A 20,116-nucleotide genomic window follows, 5' to 3' on the forward strand; every position below is an offset into this window, starting at 1 on the left:
TTCTGAAGGAGAAAACAGTTAAAAATTATGTATTTTATGTGTTACAAAATAAAATTATGTCTGCAAAACCAATTACAAGGAATATATTTTTACTAAGCTCAAAAATAAGGAGTGGGAATAAGGAGACAACTGAATTGCAATTGCAAAGAGCGAATAACCACTATGAGTGCATTTAAGTTTAATAAATAAAAATCAAATGTGCATTTATTGAATGAAATGCACACTCTTAAATTGTATTAATGCAATTCTTGCAATGCATTTTCAAAATTTTATATTTTAAAGAGTAACTACCCATACTTCCTCAAAAACTATATTTTTGTTGCGCACGTTATGGAAAAGAACATGACTGACGATATTACTTGGATACACCTTTAGCCACTAGCGCATCAGCACTTGCTCAGTAATTAGCACATTGAGAAATCAGCGTTGTCGTATTTCAGCATTCCCATTATGACTTAAGAAAACAGGTATGCATCATTATCATCTCTTAGGTGTAGAATTAAACATTTTTTCTAAAGATGCTCATTCATTTAAACATGGAGACAACAGTAACGGGTAAATCATGACATATCAGGTACGAGGAAAACATTTTATTATAATTAGATGCTAATTAGCAAGATAAAAACAGTACAGGAAGTCCTGATAATGAAAATTGCAAGAGAGCAATGTCATACTACAGTGTGTTCTACAAAATCCTTAAGGATCCAGGTGATTTTAATAAACACAAAGCAGCCAGACTGTATTGTATGACGGTTTGAGTGAGTGAACAGACATGCCTTATTCTTTTCTCTCCGAGCCCTAATTGGCCCAGTCAACAGCAGCCTGGCCACATCAGCGTTATATACTCAGACACATCCATTTGTTTAACAACCTAGAGCGTTTGAAGAAGACAGATGAAAGGGGAGTCTTGGACAACTGCATTAGAGCCTCCCGACCACAAAAGAAATACCCTGCTTCATTAAAATGATAATACGGCAAAAAGACCACAGCCCACGTGCGTCCTCTCTGAAGTACACAAAGCCTCGTATTAGTCTGCGCAGCTACAGTAGATCCCCCCCTCTTCCCAATCAAATCGAACTGTCATCTGAGGAGACAGGTCATTTACATTCATGATAAAATGATCTTGCATTTTTTATTTGTCTTGGAAATTAAAGACTTACTTAATCATTGTGGATTGAAGTGGGGGCCCGGGCGATGTAGTCATGTGTTTCTGATTGCATTAGGACTGATGTGGCGTGGCGTGATGGATATTTAATAGTTAAGCTGTCCCTCTGTATCATGTCATGGGCTCCTGATACGCCCGCAGCTCTGCAGTACGGCGGCGGTTGCAGGATAGCTTTAATTATTAGGCCGATCATGGGAGTAGGTCTGGAAGAGAAGGAAAAGAGAAAGCACCTTTACCTGTGTCTGACTTAACACTTGATATTGGTGTCAGAAATGAACTTTTAAGCAGTTCAAGGGAAAGTTCACCTAAAAATGATAATGAACCCTCATGTTGTTCTAAAGCTGGAATATAAAAGAAGATATCCTGAAAAATTTCTTAGTGGGTTCCAGTGATATCTTGGACCTCAACATTTTTTTTGTTCATATATATATAAATATATATATATATATACTTTTAGGTTCCTCATAAAAAATAAATAATATAAATTTCATTTTTGAGAACTGCATATATACATGTACAGACTATCATTTAGGAATGCATTGAACTTATCAAAAGTGAAAGTGAAGACATTTATAATGTTACAAAATGTTGTTCTTTTGAACTTTCTATTAACTCAAATAATCTTGAAAATAATGTATCCCTGTTTCCACAAAATGTTGAGCAGCAAAACTGTTTTCAACATTAACAGTAACAAGAAATGTTTCTAGACTACCAAATCAGCATATTAAAATGATTTCTTAAGGATCATGTGACACTGATGACTTGGGAAATGGCTGCTGAAAATTCAGCTTTACCATCACAGGACAAATTACATTTAAAATATATTAAAATAACATTTATTTTAAATAATAATAATAATAATAATAATAATTAACACATTTAATAACATTATTACAGTTTTTACTGTTTTTTTAAATAAATAAATAAATACAGAAAGCCCCTGTGAATTTCTGATGCTGGCTTGATATTGTTACAATTTATCAATGGCAGAGGAAATGGCACTAGTGGCATGGCTTCATGAGGCCAGAAATGTAGTTATTCACAAAGTGAAAGTCAGAAAGTCAAACAAAAAATCTAATATTATTTTGTATTTGCACAAATCATATGGATTATAATACTGTGACGTTTTTTTTTTTTAAATACATATTTGCAGATCACCTCATTCTGCACAAATGTGGTTAAACACAATGGCCGCTTTATGAGTCAATAGTAAGAATGAAGGGCTGCTCTCGCGGTGGCATCTTTTTCTCTCTGCCGCCTGAAACAGATGATGGGCCATCTGCTAGAGGACAATGCTAATCACAGGGAGGCGCGCAACGCTGGTGTAGATGAATGGCCAGGCTGGGCTCTCACATGTCGAGTGGCTCGGCCCAAAAAGCCGAGCGCCGGTCTGCCAAGTCCAGTCCTCTGCTCTGGCCCTGCCTCTTTCCTGTAACCACGCTCCCGCCAGACAGTCACCACACACATGCCGTTTCCTGTCAATTCAGGACGTTTTTGGTTGTGGTCCCACTGAACCAACTGACACAAATGGGTAACAACATGGATGTTTAGTCATTTCCTACTTCCTCGTAGAAGTTACGGGTCAATGACTATTCTCTAAATGATCACTGATGGGTTACATCTGCATACTTTGAGAGGTTTTGTTTTGTTTGGATTTCATGCCATTTTTTCACCATCTCTCATCTGCTATTGAAGAATTGACTGGTAGATGTGTCAATTGAACTCAATTATCACAGTTATTATCTTAGACAAGCCACTCTAAATGCAGAGTGCCGGTCTGCCAAGTCCAGTCCTCTGCTCTGGCCCTGCCTCTTTCCTGTACCCACGCTCCCGCCAGACAGCCACCACACACATGGCGTTTCCTGTCAATTCAGGAAGTTTTTGGTTGTGGTCCCACTGATCCCACTGACACAAATGGGTAACAACATGGATGTTTAGTCATTTCCTACTTCCTTGTAGAAGTTACGGGTCAATGACTATTCTCTAAATGATCACTGATGGGTTACATCTGCATACTTTGAGAGGTTTTGTTTTGTTTGGATTTGACGCCGTTCTTTTCCCGTCTCTCATCTGGTATTGAAGAATTGACTGGTAGATGTGTCAATTGAACTAAATTATCACAGTTATTATCTTAGAGAAGCCACTCTCACGGTTTTAGAAAAGAGCGATATTTCGCACCACGCTAAACGGATACAGAAGCCAGACGTCCCAAACACAGGCAGTTAACGTTAATGGAGTATTACATTCTTCATCCGTCAATATTTCATGGGTTTGCCCCTGACACGATCACCCTTCCAACCACCTCAACTACAAATATAGCCTGCAAAAATCAAGCAGCCATCCTCTTTCTCAGCATTAACGTTTACAACACCAGGAAATTGGTCCTTAATTCCTTTATCCTCCGAAAATGTGGGAAGCTAATCAGGCCTTACACATTTTTATGAGCGAATAAAAGCCAGTGCCAGGTTTGAGCACTGCGTTGCGTTGGGTGCAGAACACTAGTCCTGTCCTCATGTTCACGATGCTTTCCAGCTGTGGCTGAGGCTGCACTGCAACACTGCGTGTTTGACTGAAGAAACAACATGAGTTAGGCTTGTACCCAAGGCTGTGATGCTTCCAGCTCTGCTTGTGTTGCTATTGTAGTGTGTGTTGAAGCAGATGTGATTCTTCTGCGTTCCTGTCTGACTAGGTGTGTCCTCTTAAAAACGTCACAGCTGTGGCATTTTATGTGCATTTACAATGATGGATATACAATGCCACAAGCAGAAATTATAGGGAATGCTGGTGATAAACTGAAAAAGTCTTGCAATTTGGAGCTTGTTAAAGGAATCGGGAGTGTTTGTGGAGGAAGCCAGATTGTAATGCCCATTTTGGGCCTGAGGCTTTGTCTTAAACTGTTGACTATGGTTTACTCTGGCTGGAAAACCTTGCAGATATCAAAAACATTTGTGTGTAACAGGCTTAATATAATTCACTTACATTTGCTTACATTTTTAATTTAATGTCATCATAAATCAATAAATTAGAACATAATTTTGTGCACAGAAAATAATTTCAACTATTAAAGTCCTAGCTAATTGTTGTAAGCTTTTTAGGCCTTATGCGTCAAGACAAATTACAATTAATATATTAATTTTTCTTTTAGCATGGTTTTAGCAATGTAAAACTTTTATGCAGGGAGTATCTCTTTCCGTTCCTTTCCGCCATGGCACTTCATTCTAATGTACCAGGGCTTAGCAAAGCGGATTCCATGTAGAAAATAAAAGCCCAGACAACTGCATTACTGTCCGAGCTGTCAGGTTCTTTAAATATATGCTCAATCCTCTCTGCCAAGCCCTTAAAAGCAGTGCTGGCAGAGAAAGCAAACTGGGAGTGACAAAAGCACGTCGTTTGGGGGGCTGTGATTTTAGTCGAGGAGAATGGACTTTTAAATGTATTTTTATACATTCACAAGGAGTTCATTCTGTTCCCTATGAATCAATAATAAGCAGTGTGCCACAGACCTGGGATACAATTATCCACCCTGAAGAAGCTCACCTGTCACAACGATGTCTGAGGAACTGAATATGCTGTCAGGTGTAATGGCGTTCATTTTGCTGTTCCCACAGAACCAGGGCCTGCTGCAGCTCTAGCATGGCAGCTTCTTAGGATTCACCATCAGGCCTAAAAAACCATGTCTGTATATACACTACACATAGATGTACCGTATATAGACGTACTAAAGTAATGCAAATTTCATTACCACTACCACAGTATGTTCCAGTTCCTTACTGTTTCTGTTAATGATTCTCTTAATATTTGGTAGGGGGAAAATATAAAAAAAAAAAAAAAATTAATTGCCAAATGATGAAATAATTTCAATAATAAGTGAATTTAAACAATTCTTGTAAAATTAATTTAAAACAATTATCGCAAAAGGAGTGTTAACATGTTACACAGACTTAATTACTTTTACGCTTTTTTTAATTTCTAAAATTAGTCTTAACAACAATACTAAACAAATCAAAAAATGTGGTAACATTTGTTATTTTTATAAAATGCTATTGACCAAACGCTATAATGCATTTCTTTAAAAACATAATGTCATACAGTATTAACAGCCAGTCAATATCTACAAGTCTCACAGTCAGTCAAGCTCCGTTTGATTCACTAAAAAACACTCATTTTGATTCAGGAATTGAACTATACTGGTCACGCTGTAAGTTTCGTGCTAGGTTCACTACTTATTCAGATGCTGCTGAATTAGTAGTGTAGGAATGGGAAAAGAAGGAAACAGTTCTCATCAACACTGACATAAAAATGACTGAAATTACAACTACATTAATTCAAGGCAGCCACTTGAAAATGAACAACAATTATTTGAGAACAAAACCAATGCTGGTGTGTCTTGGTGAGCACACATCTCTAACAGCTACATGTATGATAGCAGTATGCACACAGTTGACGGGTTACAATTTTTTTTTTATGCAAGCCATCTGTTTTTGAAACAACCTTCAAGAAATTCAAAACAGAACATGTTATGCACTAAGGGTTTGAGTCCATCGTGAGTCACCCTTTAGTGGGCAGCTCTGTTATGATGGGTACTGGGGAAGGTCCTAATAGGGCAGTAAATATTTGGTAGAGGGTAATGGGAGCGGATCCAACTGATTCTCAGACCAGTTCACAGCAGATGTTTGCATGTTGTGCCTTCTGGAACGCTATCACTGTTTATTTCACTACCCTTTAATTTGCATGGCATCCTGACTACCTGATAACCAGCACATACTAGAAAAATTTAGGAGAGAATGCTCTGAGAAACTTTTACACAAAAAACTAACTTTTAGCATAGTGGATCTTATCCTTTATAACATGCAGTTCATGAGAATTCATTTCACACAAGGATGCCTGACAAAGAATAATTTTTAACAGCATTAATGAAGATGTTAACACATCTGTGACAACAACACAATAAAACTAAAACTATTATAGTTTATATAATATCAATGATATGAATAACACTGGCGCACATGATATAGCCTCTGGAAATATAGATTTCAAAGCACTTTCGGCCTCCAGTTTTAGTCAATATACTGTAATACAATAATATAAATTTCTCATACAAAATCTGACAACTAATCCAAACACTGTGTTGACTGACAGACCATCTTAACACCAAAGCTAAATTTAATCACTGGAATTGAACACTATAATTGCTCTAATTAACATGTGCAGTGACATTTGAATCCTTATATTTTCTTGGGCTTTCGTACATGTGCAGTTGTGTGGGCTGATTTGTATTGTAAACAGAGTGTTCGAGAAGAGACCAGACATAATTAAAATCCCTGATGGCGGGATGTTAAAAAACATACGTGTTGCAAATTGCGGCCCATCTGCTGCAGTGCATGACTTTATGAGTGCGGAGCATTGCTCAGCGGTGGGTCAGGGATGGTGCAAACTGATTGATGACAGCGGAAGACCAGGCCACTCCCATTAACATGTAGACTTCAGAGAGTGTATGTGTGTATGTGTTAAAAGATGACAGCACTGGGCTGTCAAAATTCATTTAACGGCTAACCATTCGAAAATCAAAGCCAGTAGTTAGGTCATATTATTAGCATAATGCATTTTCAGGCTATTTTCCTAACATGAATATTTCCTTGAGATGACAGTAATATCATAATGACACGGAAAAACAGTAATACTATTAAAAGTATGGTAAAAGTTTTTTTTTATTATTATATCCATTAATACTAATATTATTTACTAATATAATGTTAAATAATATGCATAACAGATCACTAGTTAATTTACATTCAATTATTTTTTATATATAAAATCTAACCACTTGCCAACTTGCAATAAAATATTGTCGAATCATTTTCCATCAATCACTCATATCTAATAGACCCAAAGAGTGAAATGTGAATGGAAGTTAACACTGAGGCTTTCAGAGTGACAAACCTGGACGGCACAGGGAGAAATTGAATGAATACACAGAATGACAAACAGCCCTTTACTGTATCCTTTCAACAGAGAGCTCCAAGAGAGACATTACCCCGCTGAAATAAAAACGCTCACACCATTTGTGCTGCGGCCATCACTTCATCTGATGCCCTGTGTGTCGGTGTCAGTGAAACGCTATTCATGTCATCTTTTCCAAATAATTTACCAAGTGCAATTAGCAGTCGGAAGTTGTCACCCGCAGGCTTCTGGAAACCGTTCGGGCGGAGGAGTTAACGTATTAAAGACACTTACAGCCTGCATTAAAAAATAAACGTGTGGATCTCTGGTGATTACCCGGCACCAGAAGAAAGAAATTAAATTTTCCTGAAAAATTAGAAACAAACCTGTTTGACAGCCCCTGTTAGCTTAGAACAAATGGGAGACATGGGAAATTGTTTGACACACTTTTATAAAAAGCAAGTGAAGGCAACCTATCCTTTGGTGTCGGGTAATGGCTCCTCGTTGTTAGATTCAATGGAAAAAGCTATTCATACTGTTGTGTGATTTAAAAGAAAATTGAATCCTTTTGATGTTATAAATGTGTCTATTACTGCATTTGCACACAAAATTTCAATGGAAATTACAGAGAAAGGAGTGATTCTCTGAGGGAGGGGGGTGACATATTGAATTCTATTCCGGCCTGAATATCAATATACTGTACGCCTGGCAGAATGACTCCAAAACCATATGATTTTTCACGCTGGCGTCAGAGTAAATAGGGTGAAAGGCTAAAATTGCAAAACTATATATATGAATGTTAATGCATAGATATTTCCCAAACAACCTTCTCTATTTGCCACATAGTTATAGGAAACTTTTCATTGCCGACTGCAGAAATCTCCCGAGGAGGTGCTCGCTCCCCCCGAAGTTCACGACGTGTACGACTACAAAAACACTGGCTGGCTGTGCGGCGCGCTTGCCATATTAAAGGGCCTTTTGATAGGGCCTCCGGCAAGATATAATAGAGCTGTTGTGCATTTACAGGTAGTTAAATAATCAGCAAATAGAGTTCGGGAGATGGGTTCAGCCCAGGTTTGTGAGAGGAATGTGTTCCTGAGAGCCCTATTCAATTTAAGAATTTCTGAAGCCGCCACTTCAAGCAAAACACTGCCGCACCTCCCTGCTCTATCAATAATATAGCCACTGAAGGTCCCCTTCAAAACACAGCAGTTGTCTTTAGCTCGGCGACTGTTCCTGGCTTCAGGTAACGTCGGCATGTGGCAGCCAAAAGTTCTCTGAAAAGACTGTAATCGGGCTTCACAAGCGGTTGCGTAGAAAACAAGACTTAACAGCACGGTGTTAGAGATGTGTGCAAATACAATTAACAAAAGATTAAAACATTTCAAAACAAACTTATAAGACATGACCAGTGACCTGACACCCAATATGCAAGAAGCCTCACGGCTAAACGTACTGTCACTCCTTGTCGAGCATGAAGCGCTCTCTGATCACTAAACTAGGGATTTTTTCAATTGCCTTGATGAATACATTGAGAGGCTATTCAGCGATGCACACATTTGATGCTCCAGGCCTACGATACAACATTTCTGAAGTCTGAGAAAAAGCTTGTAATAGCATCCTTTTGACACATCTGTAATAATTATGGATACATTCAAATTGAACAGCGTCTTCCGCACACTGGCGCAAGTCATTGTGGATAACACAAATCATTTAACTGACTAGTGATGTTAATATATCGGCACTTTTGAAGCAACGCACAAAGGTACAATGATTGCTTCAATTCAAAGGCAGTCATATTACAAACCCAAATGTAAATCAAGGTTCAAAAAACGTGTTTGCATTAATTTCCTGCATTCTGGAGAACAGATTTGCAGAGAATGTTTAGCAAATTAAAAAAAAAAAGGCAGATGGCAACCCATTTTTACACTCATTACCGAAGTAGATGAACAAAGTTTCCACCCCAAAGAACATTCAACCAAAACATCAGAATGATTAAAAACAAATCACTCTGTGTGTTGGGATCTTGGGATAAGCACTAATGAATAATTTCAGCGCTACTCAAAAATCCACACAATTTGAGCATTTGCTGTGGCATTTCATGCAATCTCCTCCTCACTCCTGGATAAAGAGAGAAAGAAAAACAGTGAAGACAGAATATTCTCTTTATTTAGAATATTCACACTCTTGTGAAGAGCCTGTATGTGCGTTGCAGCTATTTTCTCATTTTGAGGGTGAGAAAAAGATGAGTGACAAAAAACAGCTCTTGCTGTTAGCATGGGGGATATGATCCAGGGATGAGAGCTCATTTATTAGCATGTGATTAGCAGTATGGTGAGTGAGGGAGAGCTTTGGCCTGTCATGACACCGCTGCTGGGATCAGAGGACTGCAGCTGACAGAATAGTCCAGTTTCTTTCTTTTTCGCCCTCCAAATCTTTTCAAATAGCTACAGCAATCATAAACCATCTCATTTTCAACCTAGGTCTTACTAATTCTGTCATGGAGACATCGGTGAAAATTCATCTATATTATGCATGTTTGGGCCGGTGCTGCTGGTCTAGCACGTGGGGGAGATCTAATAATGATGAATCAGTAGTGCAGAGGGAACATTCATGTCCTGGCAGAGGTCAATTAACGCTGGACAGCATTTACTGGAGGCTTAAAGCACATTTTTAGTTGTCAGGCTTTCGTTGATGGCCTACAGCTTTGGTCTACACAATGGTCTGAAAATCAAGTTCAAAATCCAGTGTTTCCTTACCATTATATTAGGGGGGCGCCCCGCCCTTCCAACGGCAAGTTAGATCAAGTTAATTTTATTTAATTTTATTTTCTATATAGCGCCATATCACAAAAGAAATCATTTAAGTTTACATTTCGAATAGAACAGGTCTATATCTTGTTCTTTTATTAAACAAACTAAATAGTCTTATGTTATTTATCTTATTTACACGAGGGCGTGTCATTTCTGTCTCTACATGGTCATGCGTTTACAATTCTCCTCTGCTCTCTGTATCTCTCTGCTGCATGAACGTGTAAATACATCTAAATGCCACTTCAGATGCAACTTCTGCAAAGATGAATTTCGTTGATATTGATTTCATTTGTTTGGTAAAAGCCTAAATGTATTATTATTATTATATTATTATTATAATGGATATGTTAAATGTAAGAATTTGACTCAAAAGATGATCCACGCTTTTAGAAAAAAATGGCTTTTTAAAGGTAAAAATGCCCATAAAAGGTAAAAATCTATTAAAATTTATAGGTAAATAATAATTTCTATCACTGCTGTGAACCGACCACACAGAATATGAAGAATATCAAAAAATGTAGGAGTCAGTTGTCCATGGTCCCTTTTAAACAAAACAAGAGGGAGGTTGCTTTCCTATAGTTTTCAACTAGGTTTATTTAAATTACTATTTAGAAGTGTGACTAGTAGAAGGAAACAGATTTTTTATATTTTTATATAACCTAAATCTACCCTTATTCCTAAACTACCCCTAACTGAAAACGTTCTGCATTTTTACAAAAAAAAAAAAAAAAAAAAACTTTATTTTTTTACCAGTTTTACAAATGAGGACATCCCCCAAAGGGAGGTTTTTGGCGATTTTTTCAGGTTTTGCTGACTTTTGGGTACAAATTTAGTCCGTAAAATATGGTTAAATAGGTACACACACACACACACTTAAATTTTTTTGACTGAACTAAACTACTAAACTAATATTCAAATTAAAATGCAATTTGTCTCACACACATACATAATCAGACATAGTACGCCTATGGCATGCAGTGAAATGTTTTTTTTTCAACTCTCCACACAAAGAATAAAAATTCACACAAGAAAAGCATACAATTAAAAAATTATATTATAAACTATTATTTAAAATATATTTTTATATAAAATTTAATACAATAATATTAAATTATTACATACTATTTTTTTTTACTTAAGTTACTAATTTAGACCTTATAAGAAAAGTTACTGCCAAACTATGTAGTGCTGAAACAATAAAATACATTAATTAAATTGATAAATAAATTGGCATTTAAAATCTAAAGTAATTTTACATTTCAAAATCAAAAAAAAAAAAAAGTCAATACACAGATTATGCAGAAAACTATAGCAAGCTCTTTCTGGTTGAAAACCACAAATTCACTGAGACAGTATGATACTTACATTGCTTTCTTTTCTATTCAAGACATAATAAAATCAAACTGATCACACTTTAGCTTTTGCACTATTCTATATAAGAACAGCCGCTTCCCCCTCCTCTTCTGTTGTAAAACGCTGAGGTCTGTGGACCATTAATATCCAAACAGTAAGAGCCCCTGCATCAATATATCAGTATGAAGCCCTGGGAAGGAGGTCAGCAGCACAACCCTCAGTATATTCATCCTCTCACATTCTCATGCACACACGCTCATACAAAGCACCAGCTAAACAAGGTCTGTCAAACTTGGTAATTACACATTCATCACCTCCGAGATGTGGCGGGGTGATTGGATTCCTTCAGCAAAGAAGCAAGCTTGTCACTCCGGTATTAACAGTTTCATTAGAACACAGTGATTATGCTAAATGAATCGACGCTAGGGCTCGACACCTTGGCCGTGAAACTGAGGAAATACTTAGAATGCGGCTCCTGATGCGCCGAGATGATATAGGGTGGGTTCGGGGGGTGAAAATGCGAGGTTGGATGCACAAAGAAACTGATTATCAAATCTTTAATCCAATTAATTTTCCTCGGCGCAACAGAATACATCAGATTCGTGAAACGGCAGTCCCACGCGGTCTGGAGACTGTGTGAACTGCTCTGATTGAGTTAAATTGAGATACAATATAATAATTATGAACTGACTCGAGAGACGAGGCAGGGCTCATCTCTGGCGGTGCGGTTCTATGGAGAAACTGTTTGTTTGTATTAGTCACAGTCAGCCGGGTGTGCTGCATGGGAGAAGGGATATTCACTTCACGCTCAGCCCACGGTCTCCACAAAAACAACGTCCTGGTTCTATGATTAAAGAGCTCTTGAGTGCCACAAAAATGTCCTCTGAACGGATAACTTGAGATGATACCAGATGCAGCCGTACGTAACAAATGAAAAAGAAGGAAATATTTGCGTCGCCGTGTTCCCTTGCGGCCCCATTCAAATAAACCGATGGCAGAATAATTTAATCACATGCCAGCTGGAAATTTGCTAAATTGATTTTCGTTAAATTGTCACAGAATACAAAATAAGCCAAATGGACCAACAGGAGCATTTTCTACTTTGTATTGGTTTCACACTAACGGAGTAGAGCTATTCAGTAAGGTCAAAGATTCTGGGGTCAGAAATAAGCTGGCGAATGAGAGCTTCACAACAAAAGCTTTGACTAACAACCCAATACAAAGCAACGGCCAGCTGAAACCCCGCCACTGTCCTTGATCAAGATCTCTCTTAGATCTCACGGCCATCCTCCATTTGATTGTCTTGAAGGAAATCAGAGAGAATTCCACAGAGGACTCAGGACTCACAATTTGGTGACAAAGATGTAATGATACAGAACATTATCTTCAATAAGTACCGTAAAGGTCAGAGTAATTACATGCCAGATAGAAAAACAAGCCTGACCCTTAGCAATGCGTACAATTCCTCAATGATTTTCTATAGACAAAGAGAATTTAATAAATTTAGCTACTGTAACCAGACCAGGTGGTCAATCATTGTCCTATTTTCAAAGCCCTTGATGAGAGATGTGGTACATCAGGGGAAAAAATAGAGCATTGTTCTACTTAATTACAGCATGTCAGAGACAAGAACATATTTGCATTTTAAACAAGCACTTAATCTGATTGGAGGACAATTGTTATAAATTTCATTAAATATGTGGAGGGCAGCACATGCTGCCTCTTCTCTGCAGAAGAGAGGCTGCTGGGGAGATTTGGCTAAAATAACCCAAGTTTGCAGCGTTCTAGAAAGAAAAAAATAATCATAAAAAAAAAAACTTTCTATCCATTTCTGATTCCTGATTCATGTTTTCTTCCAAAACGCGGTATAGTTTGCAGATGTATTTTTTTTTCTTTTCCTATCAATGTTTAATTTCTTTTCCTAGCTTTTTCAAGGTCTTTTTTTCCTTGGGTTCAAATACTAGATGTATACGGATCTCGAGAAGAAAGAGGAAGGAGACTGAAACGCATGGCGTAAAAGAAATAAATAATAAAATCAACTGTGTGCCCTAACAATTTATGACCATTTTCTCACAATTTCCTGCAGTCAATTTAAAGTGTGCTCCACTGCTTCCTGCATATCTAACAGCCTCCTCAGTGTCTTTATCTACAATTCCTCTTATTTACAGATCGCTGCTGGAACAGCTGCTCCTACACTTGCCCCGAATCTATGAAGTGATGTTTTGCAATATACCATTTAATTTTTAATGCTGATATTCATTTCTCCTTCAAAACACTAGAACTTCCATGGAGAGGCGGCTTTTGATGACAACTACACAACATCCAATAGACTGAAAAATGGTGGAATTAATGGAGATAAACAGAGTGACGGAGAAAAGAAAAGAAACAGTTAAAGCAGAGAGAGAAGAGTGAAAGAGCAACAGAACGAAAATTTGAAAAAATAGCAAAAGAAAGAGCAAAAGGAAGAGCGAAAAGAAGAAAGAAAGAAAGAAAGAAAGAAAAATATAAGGGAAAAGGGAAAGGCAAAGGAAAAGTAAAGGAAAAAGTTCAAGGAAAAAGAAAAGGGAAAGGAAAGGAGAGGTGAGGTGAGGAAAGATAAGGAAAAAGAAGCTGAGAGCTCTGCTCTGTCTGATGATAAAATTAATTATACATTGTAAGTCTTGGCTTGCACATCACAGGAAGTTCAGAAGTAGACTCTGTCTAGAAATGGGAAGTGGGTGGAGCTTCAAAGGAAAGAACGGCACAGGAATAAAAAACTGCCTGAATTTAAGATGTGTGTGTAAGGCAGGCATTATATTTGATGAGGAAACAATGAGACCGAGAGAAATGCATTTTTATGTGGGTGTTTAAATGTGATTATACTTGGGTGAACTCAAAATACAACATTTATACTCAACATTTCTAAAACAAGAGAGAACTCACAGTATCTAAATGCAACTGCATTGTAAACATCCACACGCATGTTTCAGGAAGTTTCATGTATAATAAATTGTATTGCTTATGAACCAAAACAACAAACCCTCTGCTTTTTGATCCAGTTACGGTACTAGTTAGTATTCTACTATTCCCCTTATCTAATATTATATAGTTATTTGATTGGGCAAGACCCTTCAATCTAGTCCTTTAATCGCCTACAGACACCAAAGTCAATAAGCCAATAAAAAGAAAAAAAAAATCTAGCAAGCAAAAAGACACAGCAAATTACTCATCTGTCATTTAGCTGACGCTTTTATCCAAAGTGATTTCAGCAAGGAAACCTTTGATCTTTTGGTTACCAGCCCAGATCTTTACCCAAGCTACACCCTTTTCACTAATGACGTCAATCACGATGAAATGTCAAAGAGCGGGGGCTGCTGGGATTGCTGCACATCCTTTTTCAGGGACACGAGAATGTTTTTCAATCACTTATCATGCTTTCAGACAGTGGCTTGATTTTGTCCTCCTTTTTATTTCTGTTCTTTTCTCGCATGGCTAGGTTAACTGAGGTTAGTCTGGGTGGGTAAGTCAAAAGCCCATTGAATGAAAGAACTGCATCAATGTACTGTAGGCTCTGCATGAGAAAGCTGGGCGGCAGTGTTTCCCAGTGTGAGAGTAATGAGAGAATAGAGTGAGGACATGTTTTAGTGTGCCGTGGGTCCGGTGGTCAGGTCCTCCGCTCCATGTTCAACGGAATCACGCCTCTCCGACTGGCCTGCTCAGGAATGCCTGGGACTGTTTGTGTTGGACCGTCGTGCGTGTGGTTTTAACCCATTTCCTAGTACCAGGCACAAGAGTTAACTCATAGACCGAACAAAATGCCACTTCTTCTCAACGGTTGCCGGGAGAGCTCGTAAAATACTATTCAAACATATCACTGAGAAAACCAAAAACAAGCAGAGCTTTATTATTTAAAAAAGAAAAATATTAACAAAACCGGCGAAAATGTGTCTGGTTTTCTTTATGTCGGACTTCTTTATAACAGTTGAAGTTGTTGGATCTGCACATGTCTGAAAGCAGCTCTGGATCTATCTGAACAGACTATGTGGAAGGTGAGCGAGAAGGAAAGCCATGTCCCAAGGCAAATTTGCAGTTCTGAGGACACGACAGCTTTATTCATGTCAGCAAACAGTGCAGCAATCTCCCAGAGAAATGGGCTTTGTGTCTACGGGGGTCCCAGCAGAGCGGGCTCACAGATCTCTCCAATCTAATGCCTGGTCTGTGAACAGAAAGCACACAGAACAAGCAGGGCCAATTCCCAGCCTCCCAAGCCCCCTCTCCACCAGCACAGCCCACCCCTTGCCCACAGATACTGTTTTCTTTGGCTGGCCACAAAGTCCATGACAACTCCAGCAAGGGACTTATTGTTAAGACTTGGAGGGGAAAAAGCTGCCAGACAGGTAAAACTGTCTGGTGGAAAAAAGAGATATACTGTGGAGATGTGTGACAGATACAAAGAAAGCATTGTTTAAATAAGTATTAAAAATACATAACGTGAGCAGCTGCCATTGTGCTGCCAACTCACTTAAGTAGTGTATTATACTAGGTTTCAGGGTGGTGATATTTATCCATATGTGAAATGTGCCAGAAGGATCAGTCAGTGCAAGTGAAATGTACGTTCAGGGTTTATTTTCTCATTCACCAATTACCTCATCAATCTCAGTACTTCTTGTTTCATTATTTGAGACAATAAACTTGTATGTAGCCCAGTATGCCTGTGTGGAAAAAGAGGATGATGAACAGCAAGTCACACTCTACTGTATTTTAATGTGTTGTTGTTAGTAGCTACATTTACATGCACCCAAATAATCCGATAACAATCAGATTGATGATGGCTCAATCGAATTGGAAATTCTACATGTAAACGCCTAAATCAATCAAGTTTAGGGTTCATATAAACAGAACTTTCAGAATCTGAAAACAGATTGGATTCATTCGGTTAGATGTAAATTAGTGCATGTAAACAGACCTCATGTGAATTACAGTATTTCCCCCCTCACAAGAATAAGTTGCAATGAAACAACTCCATGGAACTGTATAAAAATATTTCATCAATGCCCTGCTTATGTTGCATTTTGTGGTAGATCATTTCATTGTTGTGGGAGGCAGTACGATCAATGTGCATTTGTCAGAAGTGCATACTGATTATACATGACAAACGTAATCTGCGCTGCGCTAAAATTTTAGTAGCCCTGACAATGCATAAATTGTCTGATATTTAAGGCTGAAAGGATAAACTTTTCCATCTTTGACACAAAGGAAGTGAAAATGCTAAGAAGCTGCAAGGGCTAGAGCAAAAGAGGTTTGATTTGACAGATGAATACTTGAGCTCTGTCCAGATGGAGGAGGAAGGAGATGAGGAGGGAGAGAAAGTGAGAGAGTCTCATCAGTGGCTTTCAGGCTAGGATGTTTCATTATTACTCGTCTTTTGCCTGACTCTCTGTAGATCCTCCCTACTCTTGAGGCACGCTGCTGATGCTGGGTTAGGTGTGCCAAGTGGTTTTCAATTCAAAATTACAGTCCTTTTTCTCTTTCACGTCACTGGAAAAAATATGTAATGCATAAAGCCAAGCTTAACAGAGCAAGATGTGCAGAGCAGACTGCCAAAAGTCTTCCCTGTCTACTATGGCACAAAAAGACAATGAGAAGCATAAGACAGAACCATATCACTTGACTATAATGTATACACAATGATAATGCTATTGTACCATTAGATGATTAAATGAACAATACGCCATAGGTCAAACATAGTCTTGAAATTGCAATGGAAATGAAGACACAAGTTTAAAAAAAAGAAGCATATGGGAAAAAAATATAAAGTACCATCCATAATTATAAAAAAAAAATGTTTACATCAAAGTGAAAAGTCTGTCATCATTTGCTTAAAAGGGGTTAAATGTACCATACAAGTATTATTAAAGTGGCCTGTATCGCTTATGCTCTATATTTCAAGTCTTCTGAAGTTGCATGATAAAAAGGCTTAAACTGAAAATCTCATCTGTGGAATTTAAATATGCACATTTTCAAGTTTGGCGCATTAATATCAGTGATGTCAAACCTGATGTGATACATTTTAACATGCTATACTGCAATGTATACACAAATGTGAACAACGTTTAAGAGCTGCCGTGTTAATAACGTCTTTGGGGGCATAAAGACCTGAAATACAATGTAATAGAAGTCATATGGAGTATTGTTATGGTACTTTTGGTACTGTTATAGTGTTTTTGCCACACCATTCACTTTCATTCTATATAAAAGAGCAACAAAAGAAAGCAAGTCATACAGGTTTGGAACAATGTGAGAGTGAGTAAATGATGACAGAATATTCATATTTGGGTGAACTATCTCTTTAAAAACACACAGTTTGGCAGTTAAGGTATACTTAAAAACTACTGCACCAAATGAATTGCAAAACATGCAGCTTTAAATTCACTCATTTCAGAGGCTATTTTTACAATTGAGTCTGATTGGCTAAGCGTTCCATGTTCTGTTGACAAATTGGTTCTAAATATAATCACCCTTTGGACCTGAGTCATGGACCTGTGATTTATGCCACCCATAAAGCATACAGACCATTCAGGCCAGTGCCAGATATGAAATGTATTACTTGAGGTCAATAAGCAGGGGGGCTGCATTTCAAAAGTGCTGACCCATATGTTTGCCAGGGCAAGACTCAAGCTCTTTGTTATAATATATGGCTGCCTGTCAAAAGCATTGTGACAATCAAACGACTTTATGTTTGGAGACAGAAAGGAAAACAGAAACAAAGTGTTTTAACGGCATAACAAAAAGCAATACTTCTATGCAACTTTACTGCAGACTATATTTGAGCATTCCTCCTCTGTCCAAAAAACGCTTGGAAAACCACCTTTTCCTCTACTGTATAAAAGGGGCATAATTTCACAACTTCAAGGCACTTCCCTCTTTATCAGAGGGCTTCTTTGCCATAAAGATAAGTACTTTGTTCCATCTTAAATGGGATTTTCCATAAAAGCCACAGTAAACACATACTTCCCAGGCAAGGCTTCCTCCCCATAATTTTTCTAAGCTTTGCCTTTATGAGAGCCAATTAACTGTAAAGTGAAGAGGCAGTCGCGTCCATGTTAATTGTTTTCCCCATTCACAGAAATGCCTGGAATGGGAGCTGTTCTTCCACTGTAGCCAGTGCTTGGCTTCCTCTGAAGGGAAAATGTGCATGCAGATGTACAATAGTATAAGAAAGTTTGCATAACTTGTATCAGTCCACGTTATAACTTAGCTTGAAAAAGAGGTCATTAAAAATAGTAGAAATTAATTTAGCAAATTCAAAAGAACAGCTTTGATTTAAAACTATTTTCAGTAACACGAATGTCTTTACTGTCAATTTTGATCAATTGTAATGCATCCTTGCTCAAAAAAGTATTAATGTCTTTCAGAAAAATAAAATAAAAAAACATTCAATATAATAAGTAAAAAAATATTATTTAATATTTATGGCACAAAAAAACTTTTTAGTGCTTCCCAACTACACATATCAGGATATGAACATACAAAGTTTCAGGAGGTCATAAAAAATAACAGCTAAAGTTGTGCAAGTATCTTTTCAATGGCTAATGTCAGTTTTCATCAAGACACCCAAAAGAAATCATGTCTGTATCAACAGTGTGCTAGGCAAAAGCCAAAGAATGAACTAGGGTCCTATCATACACTTGGCACAATGCGGCGCCAGGTGCGATGCACGTATTTTTTTGCTAGTTTCAGCCCGACACAGTTGTCATTTTCACGTCCTGCGCTACGTTGTTTAAATAGCAAATGCATTTGCGCACATTTGTGCGCTCATGGGCGTGCTGGTCTGAAAACGAGGTGTGTTCAGGCGCATTGTTGGCACGTTGCTATTTTGAGGCAACTGAAATAGCGCTCTTTAAATAACAAAAAAAACGTCTCAGGTTACGTATATAACCCTGGTTCCTCGAGGGAACGAGACGCTGCGTCGGAAAACGCTAGGGGAACGCCTTCTGTGACCACGCTCTGAATAACATGTGAAATCAGTCCAATAGCTGAGCGGGACGTCACGGGCGGGTGACGTCATGACCAGGAAGCTATAAAAGCACGTGCGGCGGAGCCAGCGTCAGCTTCAGGAATGAGGCAAGCGCTGGCAGGGATGCCGGAAGTATGGCACCGAGACGCAGCGTCTCGTTCCCTCGAGGAACTAGGGTTACATACATAACCTGAGACGTTCCTCTTCAGGAACTCGAGCTGCGTCGGAAAACGCTAGGGGAACGAGAATGCCCACGCCGCCAGACTTCCAAATCTCTGCCTAGTGTGGAAGACTGCACAGCTAGGGCGAGAGAAGTAGGCGGGGCCCGCCATCCCGAAGGCCAACTTCTGGAGGAGTGAATCTTGACCCCCAAAGGATAGGGGAGATCAGAGGACTCGAGTCTATAGAATAGCATCCTGATCCACCACTTAGCATAAGCTTCTCTGGCCGGAGGCCTCGGCCTCAGCGCACCGCAGAGGAAACGTGTAAGAAGAGGGTGTCTTCCAACTGAATGGCCACCGAGAGGGGCGTGGTAGGCCGCAATGGCCGCCACGAAGACCTCTAGGGTGGAGTGGGTCAACCCTGCGGATAAACAGGCCTGCAGGAACTCCAGAACTGTACCAAACGGGCAGTTAGCTGGGTCGGGCTGGCGGTCTCCGCAGAAATACAGTTTCCTCATAGAGGGAGCTCTGGATGGAGGATAGTCTCAACAACCTCGGTTGAGGGACCGGAAGTCATGAGTTGTGCCTCCTCAGAGGCCACACCCACAGCTTCCACAGCTCCGGGCGGGGGCGCGCCCTCCGCCTGTGAGAGGAGATCTCTCCTGACGGGAATCTCCCATAGAGCGCC

General features: G+C 38.8%; 1 long non-coding RNA gene across 1 annotated transcript in view; it reads right to left on the reverse strand.

The window, feature by feature from the left end:
* Positions 1–829: 829 nt before the first annotated feature.
* Positions 830–20,116, reverse strand: part of LOC107750652 (uncharacterized) — a 65,190-nt gene continuing 45,903 nt past the window's right edge. Inside the window, exons 2-3 of the long non-coding RNA XR_001641165.1 lie at positions 1,161–1,368; positions 830–1,084 (exon numbers count right to left, since the gene is read on the reverse strand). This is a non-coding gene — a long non-coding RNA (uncharacterized LOC107750652). The remainder of the gene's footprint in view (positions 1,085–1,160; positions 1,369–20,116) is intronic.

Source organism: Sinocyclocheilus rhinocerous, unplaced genomic scaffold, assembly GCF_001515625.1.
Source record: "Sinocyclocheilus rhinocerous isolate Xijiao unplaced genomic scaffold, SAMN03320098_v1.1 scaffold19, whole genome shotgun sequence".
Lineage (NCBI taxonomy): Eukaryota > Metazoa > Chordata > Actinopteri > Cypriniformes > Cyprinidae > Sinocyclocheilus > Sinocyclocheilus rhinocerous.